Here is a 19527-nt window from a genome sequence, read left to right as displayed (position 1 = left end):
GTTTTGGATACCTTTTAGTATGTTATCCATAACTCTTTGGAACGTGACTGGAGCATTCTTCAGTCCAAAAGACATCCGGGTATACTCGAAATGGCCTTGTTCCGTGCTGAACGCGGTCTTTTTACATCTTCCTTTTCCATCTCGATCTGATGGAATTTACTTGTCAAATCAAGAGTGGTGAAATATTGACATTTGCTCAGCTTGTCCAATAGATTGGAGATATTGGGTAGGGAACATTTGTCGTTTACTGTTTTCTCATTAAGCTTCCGGAAATCCACGTAGACTCTCCACTTTTGTTTGTCCGAAGCGTCCCTTTTCTTGGGCACCACCCAAATCGGCGCAGACCATGGTGAATCATTAGGTTTGATTATGTTTTCTCTGAACATTTCATCTATCTGGTCCCGTACTTCGGCCCTATGGACGAATGGGTATCACACACACACATGGGTATATACACTCACTTTCACATGAAATGCACCACCCAGTAATAATAACAATTAAGTCTTGTAATTTTGGCAAAATAATGCTTCATAATAGAGTATCAAATGATCAGACTTTCAGTAAAAAAGAAAGAATGCTAGTGGTTTTTTTGTCATCGACCTATTAGATTTTTTATTCAATTGTAAATAAATAAAATAATATTTACATTGAAATATTAGTTTATTTTGTTGTCAAACTGTGAACAAGACATTTCAAAATGCCCCCACTGAGACAGCGTCGAAATTTTTCCCACGTTTCGGATTTTGATAGAGGGCGAATTATCGGCATGAAGGAGGGTGGACTATCTTTTCGTGAGATTGCCCGAAGAATGAATCGGAACCACACCACGATTGCGAGAATATGGTCTTCGTGGTCTGAAGAAAGGGTTCAGCGACATCGTCCAGTTGGACGTTCTCCCCGTAGCAGCAACGCACGTAAAGATCGACTTCTTAGACGGATGGCCATTGGTGATCGATTTCAAACAACAATGTCTGTTGCAGTAGATTGGATAGGAGCTCTAAATCGTCGGGTGTCGATGGCAACAGTTTACAGAAGAATTTCCTTTTTTGGCCTGCATTCATACCGCCCAAATCTACGACTGCCACTAACCGCTCAATACCAAGCTTCCAGATTGGCCTGGTGTCAAGAACGAATTGATTGGAATCATGAGTGGAACAATATCGTCTTCAGTGACGAGTCGCAATTTTGTTTATGGATCAATGATGGTAGTAGAAGAGTCAGACGATACCGAGGTGAAAGAAGAAATTTGCAATTTTCTGAAAGGCGCCACACAGCTTTAACACCTAGTGTTATGGTCTGGGGTGCGATATGTGTTGGCCGAAAATCTTCTCTTGTGTTCGTTCCAGGTACCCTAAACGCACGTCGCTACATTGACAATGTTCTGAAGCCAGTATTAGTACCTTTCATGCAAACTTTACCAAATGGCATTTTCTAACAGGATAATGCAAGACCACATAGTGCGAACATTACTCGACGATACCTGGAAGAAGCACAATTGGAAAATACTGCCTTGGCCTGCACGGTCACCGGATCTATTGCCCATCGAACATCTTTGGGATATGATGAGTCGCCGTCTTCGAAATTTACCGAGGCCTCCAAACAATGTGGATGACCTACGACATCATCTTGAGGTAGCATGGAATGAAATACCCCAGGAAGATATTGATCATTTGTTGCAAAGCATACCGTGAAGAGTACGTACTTGCATTGCCGCACGAGGCGATGTCACTTATTATTAATTTTTTCATTATCAAATGTTGTATCTTTTAACTGAAAGTCTGATCATTTGATACTCTATTATGAAGCATTATTGTGCCAAAATTACAAGACTTAATTATTATTATTACTGGGTGGTGCATTTCATGTGAAAGTGAGTGTATATGTCTTGGCGTTAACTGGTAGTTCATCTGTTGTCTTAATCTTATGTTTTATCTGGCTGGTGAAGGTCAAAGGCATCCCTTTTTTATAAAATACCTCCTTGTATTCTCGGCACAATTCTAAGATTGTTTCCCTTTCTTCCGGGTTCAAGTGTTCGGTGCATATTTCATTGTCCCTAAATTCTTCTGGTTCATTCTGAATGCAATTTAATTCTGCATTTTCATCGCGTTTGACTTCCATATTTTCTTTATATTCCTGTACTTCGAAAGGTTTAGTGATGTTTAAAATTTTATCTTCGCCTGACTTATTTAATACGACCGTTAGTGCTCGTCCATTTCTTGTCGTTAGAACGCAATGAGGTATTTCGAAGTATTCTAATTTTTGATATGGTAGTATTGTTTAATCCGGCTCGAAGGACCAAAAATGTTTAATCCGGCTCGAAGGACCAAAAATGTTTAATCCGTCTCGAAGGACCAAAACTGTTTATTCGTGAATCGTGGTACCAAGATGTTGATTAGACGTGGCCTAATTCTTGATATGTCTAGTTAGCAATGGACTGGATGCTTGCGAAGGACCACCCTGAGTTCGCGGTCTCAGAGACACCGTGATCGTGTAAATGAAGAAAACAAAAACCCTTTTTAACGGTAACGAAGGTTTATTGTTCACCAACAATTTCGTGTAATTTAGCAAAGAAATAACAACTTTTAGTGACAAGTTAACTAGTGTACTAATTAACCGTGTATAGGAACCGTGAGTAAAGTAATCGCATACGAGTAACGTGCAAAGTACGGAGTTAAGAATCGACGGAGACGCACAAGAAGAGAGCGAATTTTCTTCTTGCAAAATCTTAAATACTAAAGTTAATGGTAAACGTACATAGGCGTACCAGAAACTAAGAGGTCATCATCGGCACTTCTTCTAGATTTGTCCTTGTGACTTGCCTAACTTTAACAATATAATTGGGTTTTATTGGAGGGCGTTTATGACCAGCATCGAGAACGTGTCTAAATTCTAGTACGCACAAAAGGTCGGCGAGGAGTTTTATTACATAGGTAGTCTAAGATCAAACGAAATGCGAATCAACATCTGGTCATACAGGCAAAGTGGCAAGAGAAACGAGTAATGTCCATAGGCGTAGCACACGGGTTCCTTACATACTAGTCACAGATTTAATACTAGGCTTATGAAGAATACAACTTATCGAACTAATAGATTAACATTAAACTAATTAATTATCGGATATTTTGTCCTCTACACAAGCCCTAACAAGTATCACGTCTCCATTGCGTACACTCGTTTAATTTCTATCACCTGTTTGCTTCTTGCCGTAATTGTTATATGATTTATATTTGGTCGCGATTCTTGGAAGCTTAATTTAATATCTGCATTAGGTGTAAATAAATATCCTTTTTCATAATCTAGTTTAGCTCTTCAGATTTTTAAATTATTCATCCCTATTATTCCATCGAATTTGTCATGGAACCTGAATAAATAGAATTTCATCCTATGGTTCTTTAGTAGTTTAAATATTTGTGGGGTAGGAATGGTCACGTTATAGTCATGCGCAGAACTTTGAAACACCGTTGAGACTATAATTGGACCCTTCCTAATATCCTTTGGTAAATATCTATTTGTTTTTTCTGGATTTAGGAACAATTTTGTTGATCCGCTATCAATTAATAATTTTAGACTTTGTTCGGGAAAAATTATGTATGATAGTTCCCCTGAACCGTTAGTATTTAACGTAATGGTTTCGGGTTCTATGTTAGCTCGTCTTGCGGGCTGGTTCCCATAAAATTTGCATCATCTGATGGAATGCACCTGTTCACTGCGTCATCAATTATGCCGTTTTTCACGTACTCCGAATTGCACGAGTCATATCGCATTCGGGTGTCTCCTCCACGTGCTTCGTCGGAAACTCTTGAGTCAGCAATGTTACTCGGGTCATGGGAAGTGTTTACGTTGTACAATTCCTCGAACGTGAAGTTACGGTTAGGCTGGTTTGAATTGTGATGGTTATTGAAATTGCCGAAATTATTATTATTCGATCGGAATATTCTACTGGTCCGTCTGGTGGACATACTCATCGGGGTTGGGTCTGGTAGTGGCTTATTTTTATTCGGCCTAAACACGTTAGTGGACGGTCCATTATTGAACGTAGTATTATTTTGAAAATTTGGTTGTGACACATGACCTGGTTGGTTGAAAGGATTGTAGCTATATCTTTGGAAGTTTCCTAGTTGATCGAAGGCGTTATAATTCGGTCTTCGGAATTGATCGTAACGAATATTAGGTTGTAGTTGATTCCTTGGTGATGGATTAAAAAGTCTAGTGTTCGGTCCTGCTAGGTTATTGCTAGATCTTAGGTAACGAATGTTACTTTCTTCATTAACGAATTGAAGTGCTTGTGGAAGGTTACGTGGTCTCATGCACCTGATATTTGTACCCAAGGGTTCCTTAAGCCCTGACAGGAACGTTTTTAGAGCAAGTTCATTATATAAGTTATTTTTCAAACTTTTTGCTTGTTCGGTAGTTTCATGCGTATTCGTATAGGAGCAAATTGACCTTCTCTTAGGCGCGCGGTTTTATATAACGAAGTTGGTCGCGCTGTATCTACCAGATACATAGGACGATTTACGGGGTGTTTTTTTTATTAATTTTTTTAAAATAATTATATAGAACTTAATATGTTAGGCTTATATTTAATTTAACATAATAACTAATAGACAACATTTATAATGCAAAAATATAATAAAAAATATTTATACAAAACGAAATTAACAATATTTAAATCTTAATCCGAATCTTCTGCACTTTGTGGATCTAAACACTTCTCACAAATCGTTATGATGTGTTTGTTAAGACATAGGGTTTTACCACATTTTTGACATGAATATTTCAAAAACGAATGTTTTTTATTTATATAAAATGGGTGACATCTCTTTTTTTTTTGTTTTCTGTCGTCGAAGTCGAAGGTTCCGGTAGATTTTCATGCTGTTTATATTGCGCCAACATTACTTGAAGTTTCCTTGGTAAATTGGTCAACTGTGCACGTCTTTTCAGTTGATCCTCTAATAAAGCTAGGCCCAATGTTTTGAGATATTCTCGTTGTGAACAAAATTCGTTTTTGTTGGCCAAAAAAATTATTCGTGAATTGATTCCAGCTATATTTACTATTTGGTAAAATATCACCATAGGCCATCTTCTTGTAGATCTGCTAACATTATATGTCGCACAAAGCTGATCGGTCACATCGACGCCAGTTAACTTCGCGACCTCGCGGTGAGCGTTTTAAAAAAAACTATTTTTAGTAACATTAATTTATTTAACAGAAAATTACTACAAAACTACCATTAACACGAACTTCACCGTACATAACTTCGAACTGCTACTGACTATCTGCTAAAGATTAAGGTCCCTATTTAAAGTGGAATAAATGTTGGCTCAGCACTAAAGTCTCTGGGTATGCATTTAGTTACAATGTAACTCGCCTGATTTTGTTGCATTGTAAAATTAAATTATTTCAGGCTTTTTCTCAATGTTATTTCCAACTTCGCTGGAGCCAATATGCACACTTGATAGAAGAACTACAGTTTTTCCTTTTTTCGGGACATATGATACTATGGTTTCATTCCTTGTATAACCAAAAAGGCTATCATATTGGTTACGCGCGGCGGGTGAAACAAATTGTGTTGGAATTTCTCTTTTATTCTTTCTGATGGTATCTACATAAGATAGTTTCCTGGCTTCTAATTTTTTCACTAATTCTAAGTTGGTAAACCAATTATCTGCAGTAATATTGCGGCCAGATTGGAAAATTGGTTCCGCTAGTCTCATTACTATATCAGTGGAAGAATTGCTCTGCCTATAAGGTCCTTCGGGCTGCTGACCACAATAAATTTTCATATTAGATACATAAAATAGTTTCACGTTGCATAGAGAAAAAATGTTTATTCCATATTTACTCGGTTTTGATGGAATATACAGGGTGTCCCACTAAGATGTTCGCGGAGGATAAGTTAATAATTATTAAGCTTAGAGAAAAAGTGTAAAGACAAAACAGACTTAATTTTTTCAACACTACAAACTAAAAATATTTTCGTTTATACAGGGTTCAGCATAAAGCTTGTGCAATATGAAACTTCTTTATTTCAAATGGAACACTATGTATATTTTTGCACTTTTAGATTCCAGGCATTAAACTGACCAAATAACTATTAGATTTCCCTACACCTAAACCTAACCGTTATTAAGATATTTTGATTTAAAAGAAAAAAATTGCCAAAACACCATTCTATTAAAATGTAAAATTCTTAGCTGTTATCAAAGTTGGCTTTATGAAACTTTGTCGACATATTAACCAGACATAATAGATTAGGTTGGCAGGAAAAGTTTTTATAAATATTATACAAGGTGCCCAAAAAAAAATGTCGCATTTGAAGAACTTTGAAAGCAGAAAGGTCGATTATTTTAAATGAGACACCCTATATATTTTTACATGTCTGGATCCTAAATTTAATTCTGAATCGATTTCTATTAGGGATCCCTATGCCTAAAATTAATGGTTTTGCTATAATTTGCGATTTTTTGATTATTGACTAATAATATTCCGAAATATCTTAGTTGCCTTGGAAAAATATGGCTCGTTCCCCGCGCTAACAAAAATTAAAGTAAAAAAAAACAACAAAATTAATATATTAAGTATATTTTAGCAAATGTTCTATATGTCCACCATTTTGTTGTGAGCAAATACGAATTCTTTTTAAAAATGAATCATGTACCTTTCTTAAAGTTTGCACATCAATTGCCTGGATTATAGTTCTAATTCTATTTTTCATATCTTCTTTTGTTGTAGAAACAGTTTTATACGCTTCTTCTTTTACATATCCCCATAAAAAGAAATCCAATTTAGTTAGGTCAGGCGATCTAGCTGGCCAATTAATAGGTCCTCCCCTTCGTATCCATTTATTTTCAAAAATGGTATTTAAATATTCTCTTACTGAACGACTAAAGTGTGGCGAAGCCCCATCTAATTGCAGCCACATGAGTCTAATTGTTTTTAATGGTAGTTCTTCTAAAGATTCCTCAAAACCATTTTGCAAAAATTGTAAAAATGTATCTCCATTAATAGAATTTTCGAAGAAATAGGTACCTATTATTTTAGTTCCAAGAATCCCCGCCCATACGTTCAATGTCCACCGATGTTGATGATTCAGGGGTAAAAAAAATGTGAATTTTCATTATTATAATAATGAAAATTATATTTATTTACAAATCTATTGCTGTGAAAAGTTGCTTCGTCGGTAAACAAAACCGTATTAAAGAAGTTCGGATTACGCTGATTCTCTTCTATGGCCCAATTACAAAAATTTAATTGATTAACAAAATCATTATTATTAAGCTCTTGAAATAACTGAATATGGTATGGATGAAACTTAAATTTTTTTACTATCCTATTTATGGTACACATGGAAATACCAGTTTCTAACTTCAGACGCCGGCAAGAATTATGAGGATTCTCAATTAAACTTTGAAGAACTAAAAATTCGTTTTCTTTATTTGAAACGTTTTTCTTTCTCTGGTTATTCTTCATGTAATTAACATTTCCCGTTCTCTCAAATCGTTCTTTGAGCTTCTTAAAAGTTGAAACATGAAGTAGTGATCGTTCGATGTTTGGAAATTTCAACACACATAAAAAGATTCCAACATTCCACTACCGTCTTTGCTTGTTTTGTCATCTCACCAACTACTCCAGGTAATTTCATAAGAATATTATGTGGTTTTGCTCGGGAAGATTTAGGAGGAAATTTACTCTATTTAGACCCATCTTTACCAATAAAAAATTCACCACTGTCTTGATAATCCAAATTTTCTTCTTCGCTGACTTCATGTTCTGTGTCAGAATTTACCGATCTAGTTTCTACAACATCTTCTACATCGGAATCGTCAGACTCAAGGAAACCTTCTTCAGCAATGTCATTACTAACTTCACAATCAAGAAAACTCACACGATTTGGTTCCTCCACATCATCAATTTTATTGAAATCGTACACTTTTCGACTCATTTTTATAGAAAAATTATAAATATATAAAATCATTGCGAATATATAATAACCGAACGTAGTATTCTTTCGAAAAAACTAAAATGCAACTGAAGCGAAATAATGTAATACAAATGGTCGCGCAGTATTCATCAGGTACACAGCCAAACACTAGCGCCTGTTTTTGACAATAAAAACTTTATGAGTGGCTGTAAGTTGTCGGAATTTTAGAAACATAAAGAGAACCCTCTACCTAAGGAATATTTCAAATTACAATATTCTAGTATCAATAGTTTTTAAAAATTCCCAAAAAACTGAGGCATGTATCTGCTGGATACATGTGCGACTAACGGAGGGTTAAATTCAGAATATGGAGAATCCTGTCATAGAACTGTTATATATAGATATACAGGGTTATTCACCCAAACTGTTCATTAGAAGTTTCCTAGGATCTAAAAGTGATACGAATTTGAAAATTTGGAGTTAAGTTAAGTTCGACATATACTATTTTTTAAAAATATTTTCAACTTGCTGTCACTTTCGATTTAACCGGAAATAGCTGTAACTTGCTTATTTCAAATGGAACCCCCAGTATATTATTTTATTTTTAGATTCTACGTAATATTTTAGGTACATTTTCTGAATAATGTCCTATACTTAGTTCTTACCGTTTTTGAGATATTTGACTTTGAATTAAAAACGTGCCTCTGTAATGACCAATTTTAAAATTGCATATCTCCGTAGTTATTAAAGACATAATCACCATATTTTGCAGAATGTCAATACATAGTCTTAGGTTCACACTTTCACTAGTTTTATGGCTTAGTATTATACAGGGTGTCCAAAATTCAGCTCCTAACATTTACATTTTTGAAGTTGCAAAAGTCGTTTTTTTAAATGGAACACCCTATAACTTTAAGCAGTATCAAGTAGAAAATGTAATTCTCTATCGAACTGTATTAGGGTTACCTATACCTATTCCAAACCATTTTCGAAATAATTAAGTTTATGTGAAACTAGTAGTACATATTCACTCTGGTAAATTTGTATTCTTCGCGTAGTTGGCCATGGAAAAGAAATAATGACAGTTATTACTTGCATTGCACGTTTTTGTTTTTCGGTGGCTGTTAGTAGCAAAATTAAAGTGAAACTTTCAATCAAAATGGAAGAATACACAAACGCTGATATTCTCAATTTGTTTTATATTCACGGAAAATGTTACAAAATTTTGTAGAGAACTTGCCGTGTATTTAGTGAACGACATCCCCATTTGCCGCCAATGAACAAGACAAAATTCAGGAGAACTGAAACTAACTTTTTACAATTCGGGAAAGTTAGCGCTACAAAAAATGTTCCTAAACGAGTGACTAATGACGAGGGTAATATAATAAGTACACTGGCATATTTTAACGCATTTCCGCAAAGTTCAACAACATCTGCAGAAAAGGATTTGGGAGTTTCAGCTTCGTCTATTCAAAGAATTCTGAAAGAACATCGTATGCACCCTTACTCTTTCCAACACGTGCAGGCTTTTAGAGCAGGCGATGATCTTCGGCGAATAGAATTTTGCGAATTTATGCTGCTAAAAATTCAAGAAGACCCTCAATTTCTTTCAAAAATACTTTGGACAGATGAGTCGAAGTTTTCTAGAGAAGGAATAACAAATAGAAAGAATCAGCATTTCTGGGCAGTAGAAAATCCACATGTTTTACGCAATGTATATTTCCAAGACATGTTTAGTTTTAATGTTTTCAGTGTATTATGCCATGATCAGGTTCGATATTGTATTTACAATGAAAATTTAAATAGTGACAAATATTTGGAAATTCTTCGAGAAACTGTTACTCAATTTGTAGAAGAAATTCCTATTGGTGATCGTCAAAATTGCTGGTATCAGTTAGACGGGGCTCCTGCACACAATTCTCGCGAAGTTTACTTACAATTGTCACGAATGTTTGATGATCGCTGGATTGGACTCAATGGCCCTTAGAGGTGGCCACCGCGGTCGCCTGACTTAACACCCTTAGATTTTTTTTTATGGGGCTATATTAAAAGCAAGGTTTATTATTCTCCAGTAAATACCCGCGAAGATTTGCTCAACAGGGTGCGGACAGCGCTTGACGAACTGGACAATAATCAAATCCGACAAGCTGTAGAAGGAGTTCAAAGAAGAATTGATCTGTGCCTTCAGATGAACGGTCAACATATTGAACATTTATTATAATACAATTTCTTTGTATCGACGATTGTTCAAATTTAGTTACAATAATTAGTTTATTAATCTTATTTATTATTATTATGTACTTCTTTATTCAGCAATGATTTAGGAACATTTTTTGTAGCGCTAACTTTCCCGAATTGTAAAAAGTTAGTTTCAGTTCTCCTGAATTTTGTCTTGTTCATTGGCGGCAAATGGGGATGTCGTTCACTAAATACACGGCAAGTTCTCTACAAAATTTTGTAACATTTTCCGTGAATATAAAACAAATTGAGAATATCAGCGTTTGTGTATTCTTCCATTTTGATTGAAAGTTTCACTTTAATTTTGCTACTAACAGCCACCGAAAAACAAAAACGTGCAATGCAAGTAATAACTGTCATTATTTCTTTTCCATGGCCAACTACGCGAAGAATACAAATTTACCAGAGTGAATATGTACTACTAGTTTCACATAAACTTAATTATTTCGAAAATGGTTTGGAATAGGTATAGGTAACCCTAATACAGTTCGATAGAGAATTACATTTTCTACTTGATACTGCTTAAAGTTATAGGGTTTAAAAAAACGACTTTTGCAACTTCAAAAATGTAAATGTTAGGAGCTGAATTTTGGACACCCTGTATAATACTAAGCCATAAAACTAGTGAAAGTGTAAACCTAAGACTATGTATTGACATTCTGCAAAATATGGTGATTATGTCTTTAATAACTACGGAGATATGCAATTTTAAAATTGGTCATTACAGAGGCACGTTTTTAATTCAAAGGCAAATATCTCAAAAACGGTAAGAACTAAGTATAGGACATTATACAGAAAATGTACCTAAAATATTACGTAGAATCTAAAAATAAAATAATATACTGGGGGTTCCATTTGAAATAAGCAAGTTACAGCTATTTCCGGTTAAACCGGAAGTGACAGCAAGTTGAAAATATTTTAAAAAAATAGTATATGTCGAACTTAACTCAACTCCAAATTTTCAAATTCGTATCACTTTTAGATCCTAGGAAACTTCTAATGAACGGTTTGGGTGAATAACCCTGTATATGGATCTGCGAAATGCCTGTTTAGTATTGTTTTCAATGTCCCCCAATTATTCACGTTTTGTGTGCCTAAAACTAATTTTGCGTTACCAGTGAGCTTCCCAATTATACAATATGGTAAGTATATAGGGTGGTCCAATTGCTATGGGCCACTATTGCTATCTTCTAAACCATGGACATTACAAGTTCGGTTAAATTAGACAAAAGTTGTCAAATTTGATGATAAGTTAAGATCTCGAGGCACTGTTGCCAAAATTTGTTCGGTATTGGAAATATTGGAAAAAAATACAATTTTGCCAAAAACGTTTTTATATTATTTTTTTTTATTTATCATTAGTGTGTAGAACCTTAAAAGACAATAAAATGTTATGAGAAAACTTTTTTCTAAAACCCTTAGTTTTCGGTTTATTCACAAAAAAAGTTTTTGGCAAAATTGAATTTTTTTCCAATATTTCCGAAACCGAACAAATTTTGGAAACAGTGTCTCGAGATCTTAACTTGTCATCAAATTTGACATCTTTTGTCTAATTTAACCGAACTTGTAATGTCCATGGTTTAGAAGATAGCAATAGTGGCCGATAGCAATTGGACCACCCTGTATATTTTGAAAACTCTCGGGTTACTGTGCCCTGTAAAAGGTCTCGATCACTGATTGGCACACGCTCAAATATCTCCCTAAGTCGTTCGGGTTCCCATCAAATTGAGGAATGCAGTTCAAAATTCGGGTTTAAATTCAGCCATTTTACCCAATTTATGCGCTTCCGATTCTTATGAAGCAGAGATCAATATTTTGCTCGATAAAACATAAGATGGCTATATAGCACGATAGCTCCTCAATGACTGTCATAAATTTGTACTAACCTAAATGTACTTACCCTTATACAGTAATTAACTTCCTCAGTATACCTTGAAGCGAAGCCCGGTTAGCTATGTAAGTCTGATCTAGGCTGCTGCTATTTTTTCAAAATCTTGAGGGTTGTTCACGTAGTTTCGTTCCGTATATCGTCTGGTAAGTTCGTACAGCACTTACTACACCAGCCAGTTGCATTATCAGTTCCCGACTGCGCCAGTTATGTTGTCTTGTAACGAAATTATATTTTTTAAAACTTTATTTAAAGAAAAAGAAAAGGGATGTAGAACTCCAACGAACAGTTCATTCAAAACAACAGGTATAATCACAAATAACTTTATAAAACTGAACACTAAACTATCCCACATACAAGAATCTTACTTATATGAAAAAAGGTGTAGCGTCAGCTTTCCTTCCCTTTGATGTATAGCACGGGACCATAGGTAATTGGCTTATTTCGGCAAAATCTGGTAAATGTGGTTTCAAATAAAACCAAATTGACGAAAAGGTGCCAAAATGACTAAAACGGGGAGAAACGAGCGAAATCGGTCAGAAACGATCATTTCGTCAAGGAATTTCCTCAAATCGACCGATTTGGCTTATTTCGGCCAAATCTGTGTATTTTGGCTTCAAATAGAACCAAATTGATGAAAACGTGTAAAAATGACTAAAACGGGCAGAAACGAGCGAAATCGTTCAGAAACGATTGTTTCATTACGAAATTTGCTCAAATCGGGCGAGATAGCTTATTTCGGCCGATTCTGTCTATTTTGGTTCGAAATAGAACCAAATTGATGAAAACGTGCCAAAATGACGAAAACAGGCAGAAACGAGCGAAATCGGTCAGAAAGGACCGTTTCGTCAAGGAATTTGCTCAAATCGACGGACTTGGCTTATTTCGGCCAAATCTGTCTATTTTGGTTCGAAATAGAACCAAATTGATGAAAACGTGCCAAATTGACTAAATCGGGCAGAAACGAGCGAAATCGGTCAGAAACGATCGTTTCATCAAGGAATTGGGTCAAATCAACCGATTTGGCTTATTTCGACCAAATCTGTCTGTTTTGGCTCGAAATTGCACCAAATTGATAGAAACTTGCCAAAATGACTAATACAGGCAGAAACGAACGAAATCGGTCAGAAACGATGGTTTCATCAAGGAATTGGCTCAAATCGACCGATTTGGCTTATTTCGGCTAAATCAATCTATTTTGGATGGAAAAACAACCAAATTGAGGAAAACGTGCTAAAATGACTAAAACAGGCAGAAACGAGCGAAATCGGTCAGAAACGATCATTTCGTCAAGGAATTTCCTCAAATCGACCGATTTGGCTTATTTCGGCCAAATCTGTGTATTTTGGCTTCAAATAGAACCAAATTGATGAAAACGTGTAAAAATGACTAAAACGGGCAGAAACGAGCGAAATCGTTCAGAAACGATTGTTTCATTGCGAAATTTGCTCAAATCGGGCGAGATAGCTTATTTCGGCCGATTCTGTCTATTTTGGTTCGAAATAGAACCAAATTGATGAAAACGTGCCAAAATGACGAAAACAGGCAGAAACGAGCGAAATCGGTCAGAAAGGACCGTTTCGTCAAGGAATTTGCTCAAATCGACGGACTTGGCTTATTTCGGCCAAATCTGTCTATTTTGGTTCGAAATAGAACCAAATTGATGAAAACGTGCCAAATTGACTAAATCGGGCAGAAACGAGCGAAATCGGTCAGAAACGATCGTTTCATCAAGGAATTGGCTCAAATCGACCGATTTGGCTTATTTCGACCAAATCTGTCTGTTTTGGCTCGAAATTGCACCAAATTGATGAAAACTTGCCAAAATGACTAAAACATGCAGAAACGAACGAAATCGGTCAGAAACGATCATTTCGTCAAGGAATTTCCTCAAATCGACCGATTTGGCTTATTTCGGCCAAATCTGTGTATTTTGGCTTCAAATAGAACCAAATTGATGAAAACGTGTAAAAATGACTAAAACGGGCAGAAACGAGCGAAATCGTTCAGAAACGATTGTTTCATTACGAAATTTGCTCAAATCGGGCGAGATAGCTTATTTCGGCCGATTCTGTCTATTTTGGTTCGAAATAGAACCAAATTGATGAAAACGTGCCAAAATGACGAAAACAGGCAGAAACGAGCGAAATCGGTCAGAAAGGACCGTTTCGTCAAGGAATTTGCTCAAATCGACGGACTTGGCTTATTTCGGCCAAATCTGTCTATTTTGGTTCGAAATAGAACCAAATTGATGAAAACGTGCCAAATTGACTAAATCGGGCAGAAACGAGCGAAATCGGTCAGAAACGATCGTTTCATCAAGGAATTGGCTCAAATCGACCGATTTGGCTTATTTCGACCAAATCTGTCTGTTTTGGCTCGAAATTGCACCAAATTGATGAAAACTTGCCAAAATGACTAATACAGGCAGAAACGAGCGAAATCGGTCAGAAACGATCGTTTCATCAAGGAATTGGCTCAAATCGACCGATTTGGCTTATTTCGGCCAAATCTGTCTGTTTTGGCTCGAAATTGCACCAAATTGATAGAAACTTGCCAAAATGACTAATACAGGCAGAAACGAACGAAATCGGTCAGAAACGATGGTTTCATCAAGGAATTGGCTCAAATCGACCGATTTGGCTTATTTCGGCCAAATCTGTGTATTTTGGCTTCAAATAGAACCAAATTGATGAAATCGTGTAAAAATGACTAAAACGGGCAGAAACGAGCGAAATCGGTCAGAAAGGACCGTTTCGTCAAGGAATTTGCTCAAATCGACGGACTTGGCTTATTTCGGCCAAATCTGTCTATTTTGGTTCGAAATAGAACCAAATTGATTAAAACGTGCCAAATTGACTAAATCGGGCAGAAACGAGCGAAATCGGCCAGAAACGATCGTTTCATCAAGGAATTGGCTCAAATCAACCGATTTGGCTTATTTCGACCAAATCTGTCTGTTTTGGCTCGAAATTGCACCAAATTGATGAAAACTTGCCAAAATGACTAAAACATGCAGAAACAAGCGAAATCGGTCAGAAACGATCGTTTCATCAATTAATTGGCTCAAATCGACCGATTTGGCTTATTTCGGCTAAATCAATCTATTTTGGATGGAAAAACAACCAAATTGAGGAAAACGTGCTAAAATGACTAAAACAGGCAGAAACGAGCGAAATCGGTCAGAAACGATCGTTTCATCAAGGAATTGGCTCAAATCGACCGATTTGGCTTATTTCGGCCAAATCTGTCTGTTTTGGCTCGAAATTGCACCAAATTGATAGAAACTTGCCAAAATGACTAATACAGGCAGAAACGAACGAAATCGGTCAGAAACGATGGTTTCATCAAGGAATTGGCTCAAATCGACCGATTTGGCTTATTTCGGCTAAATCAGTCTATTTTGGATGGAAAAACAACCAAATTGAGGAAAACGTGCTAAAATGACTAAAACAGGCAGAAACGAGCGAAATCGGTCAGAAACGATCGTTTCATCAAGGAATTGGCTCAAATCGACCGATTTGGCTTATTTCGGCCAAATCTGTCTGTTTTGGCTCGAAATTGCACCAAATTGATAGAAACTTGCCAAAATGACTAATACAGGCAGAAACGAGCGAAATCGGTCAGAAACGATCGTTTCATCAAGGAATTGGCTCAAATCGACCGATTTGGCTTATTTCGACCAAATCTGTCTGTTTTGGCTCGAAATTGCACCAAATTGATGAAAACTTGCCAAAATGACTAAAACATGCAGAAACGAACGAAATCGGTCAGAAACGATCGTTTCATCAAGGAATTGGCTCAAATCGACCGATTTGGCTTATTTCGGCCAAATCTGTCTGTTTTGGCTCGAAATTGCACCAAATTGATAGAAACTTGCCAAAATGACTAATACAGGCAGAAACGAACGAAATCGGTCAGAAACGATGGTTTCATCAAGGAATTGGCTCAAATCGACCGATTTGGCTTATTTCGGCTAAATCAATCTATTTTGGATGGAAAAACAACCAAATTGAGGAAAACGTGCTAAAATGACTAAAACAGGCAGAAACGAGCGAAATCGGTCAGAAACGATCGTTTCATCAAGGAATTGGCTCAAATCGACCGATTTGGCTTATTTCGGCCAAATCTGTCTGTTTTGGCTCGAAATTGCACCAAATTGATAGAAACTTGCCAAAATGACTAATACAGGCAGAAACGAACGAAATCGGTCAGAAACGATGGTTTCATCATGGAATTGGCTCAAATCGACCGATTTGGCTTATTTCGGCTAAATCAGTCTATTTTGGATGGAAAAACAATCAAATTGAGGAAAACGTGCTAAAATGACTAAAACAGGCAGAAACGAGCGAAATCGGTCAGAAACGATCGTTTCATCAAGGAATTGGCTCAAATCGACCGATTTGGCTTATTTCGGCCAAATCTGTCTGTTTTGGCTCGAAATTGCACCAAATTGATAGAAACTTGCCAAAATGACTAATACAGGCAGAAACGAGCGAAATCGGTCAGAAACGATCGTTTCATCAAGGAATTGGCTCAAATCGACCGATTTGGCTTATTTCGGCCAAGTCTGTCTGTTTTGGCTCGAAATTGCACCAAATTGAAGAAAACTTGCCGAAATGACTAAAACAGGCAGATACGAACGAAATCGGTCAGAAACGATCGTTTCATCAAGGAATTGGCTCAAATCGACCGATTTGGCTTATTTCGACCAAATCTGTCTGTTTTGGCTCGAAATTGCACCAAATTGATGAAAACTTGCCAAAATGACTAAAACATGCAGAAACGAACGAAATCGGTCAGAAACGATCATTTCGTCAAGGAATTTCCTCAAATCGACCGATTTGGCTTATTTCGGCCAAATCTGTGTATTTTGGCTTCAAATAGAACCAAATTGATGAAAACGTGTAAAAATGACTAAAACGGGCAGAAACGAGCGAAATCGTTCAGAAACGATTGTTTCATTACGAAATTTGCTCAAATCGGGCGAGATAGCTTATTTCGGCCGATTCTGTCTATGTTGGTTCGAAATAGAACCAAATTGATGAAAACGTGCCAAAATGACGAAAACAGGCAGAAACGAGCGAAATCGGTCAGAAAGGACCGTTTCGTCAAGGAATTTGCTCAAATCGACGGACTTGGCTTATTTCGGCCAAATCTGTCTATTTTGGTTCGAAATAGAACCAAATTGATGAAAACGTGCCAAATTGACTAAATCGGGCAGAAACGAGCGAAATCGGTCAGAAACGATCGTTTCATCAAGGAATTGGGTCAAATCAACCGATTTGGCTTATTTCGACCAAATCTGTCTGTTTTGGCTCGAAATTGCACCAAATTGATAGAAACTTGCCAAAATGACTAATACAGGCAGAAACGAACGAAATCGGTCAGAAACGATGGTTTCATCAAGGAATTGGCTCAAATCGACCGATTTGGCTTATTTCGGCTAAATCAATCTATTTTGGATGGAAAAACAACCAAATTGAGGAAAACGTGCTAAAATGACTAAAACAGGCAGAAACGAGCGAAATCGGTCAGAAACGATCATTTCGTCAAGGAATTTCCTCAAATCGACCGATTTGGCTTATTTCGGCCAAATCTGTGTATTTTGGCTTCAAATAGAACCAAATTGATGAAAACGTGTAAAAATGACTAAAACGGGCAGAAACGAGCGAAATCGTTCAGAAACGATTGTTTCATTACGAAATTTGCTCAAATCGGGCGAGATAGCTTATTTCGGCCGATTCTGTCTATTTTGGTTCGAAATAGAACCAAATTGATGAAAACGTGCCAAAATGACGAAAACAGGCAGAAACGAGCGAAATCGGTCAGAAAGGACCGTTTCGTCAAGGAATTTGCTCAAATCGACAGACTTGGCTTATTTCGGCCAAATCTGTCTATTTTGGTTCGAAATAGAACCAAATTGATGAAAACGTGCCAAATTGACTAAATCGGGCAGAAACGAGCGAAATCGGTCAGAAACGATCGTTTCATCAAGGAATTGGGTCAAATCAACCGATTTGGCTTATTTCGACCAAATCTGTCTGTTTTGGCTCGAAATTGCACCAAATTGATGAAAACTTGCCAAAATGACTAAAACATGCAGAAACGAGCGAAATCGGTCAGAAACGATCGTTTCATCAAGGAATTGGCTCAAATCGACCGATTTGGCTTATTTCGGCCAAATCTGTCTGTTTTGGCTCGAAATTGCACCAAATTGATAGAAACTTGCCAAAATGACTAATACAGGCAGAAACGAACGAAATCGGTCAGAAACGATGGTTTCATCAAGGAATTGGCTCAAATCGACCGATTTGGCTTATTTCGGCTAAATCAATCTATTTTGGATGGAAAAACAACCAAATTGAGGAAAACGTGCTAAAATGACTAAAACAGGCAGAAACGAGCGAAATCGGTCAGAAACGATCATTTCGTCAAGGAATTTCCTCAAATCGACCGATTTGGCTTATTTCGGCCAAATCTGTGTATTTTGGCTTCAAATAGAACCAAATTGATGAAATCGTGTAAAAATGACTAAAACGGGCAGAAACGAGCGAAATCGGTCAGAAAGGACCGTTTCGTCAAGGAATTTGCTCAAATCGACGGACTTGGCTTATTTCGGCCAAATCTGTCTATTTTGGTTCGAAATAGAACCAAATTGATTAAAACGTGCCAAATTGACTAAATCGGGCAGAAACGAGCGAAATCGGTCAGAAACGATCGTTTCATCAAGGAATTGGCTCAAATCAACCGATTTGGCTTATTTCGACCAAATCTGTCTGTTTTGGCTCGAAATTGCACCAAATTGATGAAAACTTGCCAAAATGACTAAAACATGCAGAAACAAGCGAAATCGGTCAGAAACGATCGTTTCATCAAGGAATTGGCTCAAATCGACCGATTTGGCTTATTTCGGCCAAATCTGTCTGTTTTGGCTCGAAATTGCACCAAATTGATAGAAACTTGCCAAAATGACTAATACAGGCAGAAACGAACGAAATCGGTCAGAAACGATGGTTTCATCAAGGAATTGGCTCAAATCGACCGATTTGGCTCATTTCGGCTAAATCAATCTATTTTGGATGGAAAAACAACCAAATTGAGGAAAACGTGCTAAAATGACTAAAACAGGCAGAAACGAGCGAAATCGGTCAGAAACGATCGTTTCATCAAGGAATTGGCTCAAATCGACCGATTTGGCTTATTTCGGCCAAATCTGTCTGTTTTGGCTCGAAATTGCACCAAATTGATAGAAACTTGCCAAAATGACTAATACAGGCAGAAACGAACGAAATCGGTCAGAAACGATGGTTTCATCAAGGAATTGGCTCAAATCGACCGATTTGGCTTATTTCGGCTAAATCAGTCTATTTTGGATGGAAAAACAACCAAATTGAGGAAAACGTGCTAAAATGACTAAAACAGGCAGAAACGAGCGAAATCGGTCAGAAACGATCGTTTCATCAAGGAATTGGCTCA

The sequence above is a fragment of the Euwallacea similis genome, chromosome 12 (assembly GCF_039881205.1).
Source record: "Euwallacea similis isolate ESF13 chromosome 12, ESF131.1, whole genome shotgun sequence".
Lineage (NCBI taxonomy): Eukaryota > Metazoa > Arthropoda > Insecta > Coleoptera > Curculionidae > Euwallacea > Euwallacea similis.
This window is presented reverse-complemented; position numbering follows the sequence as displayed.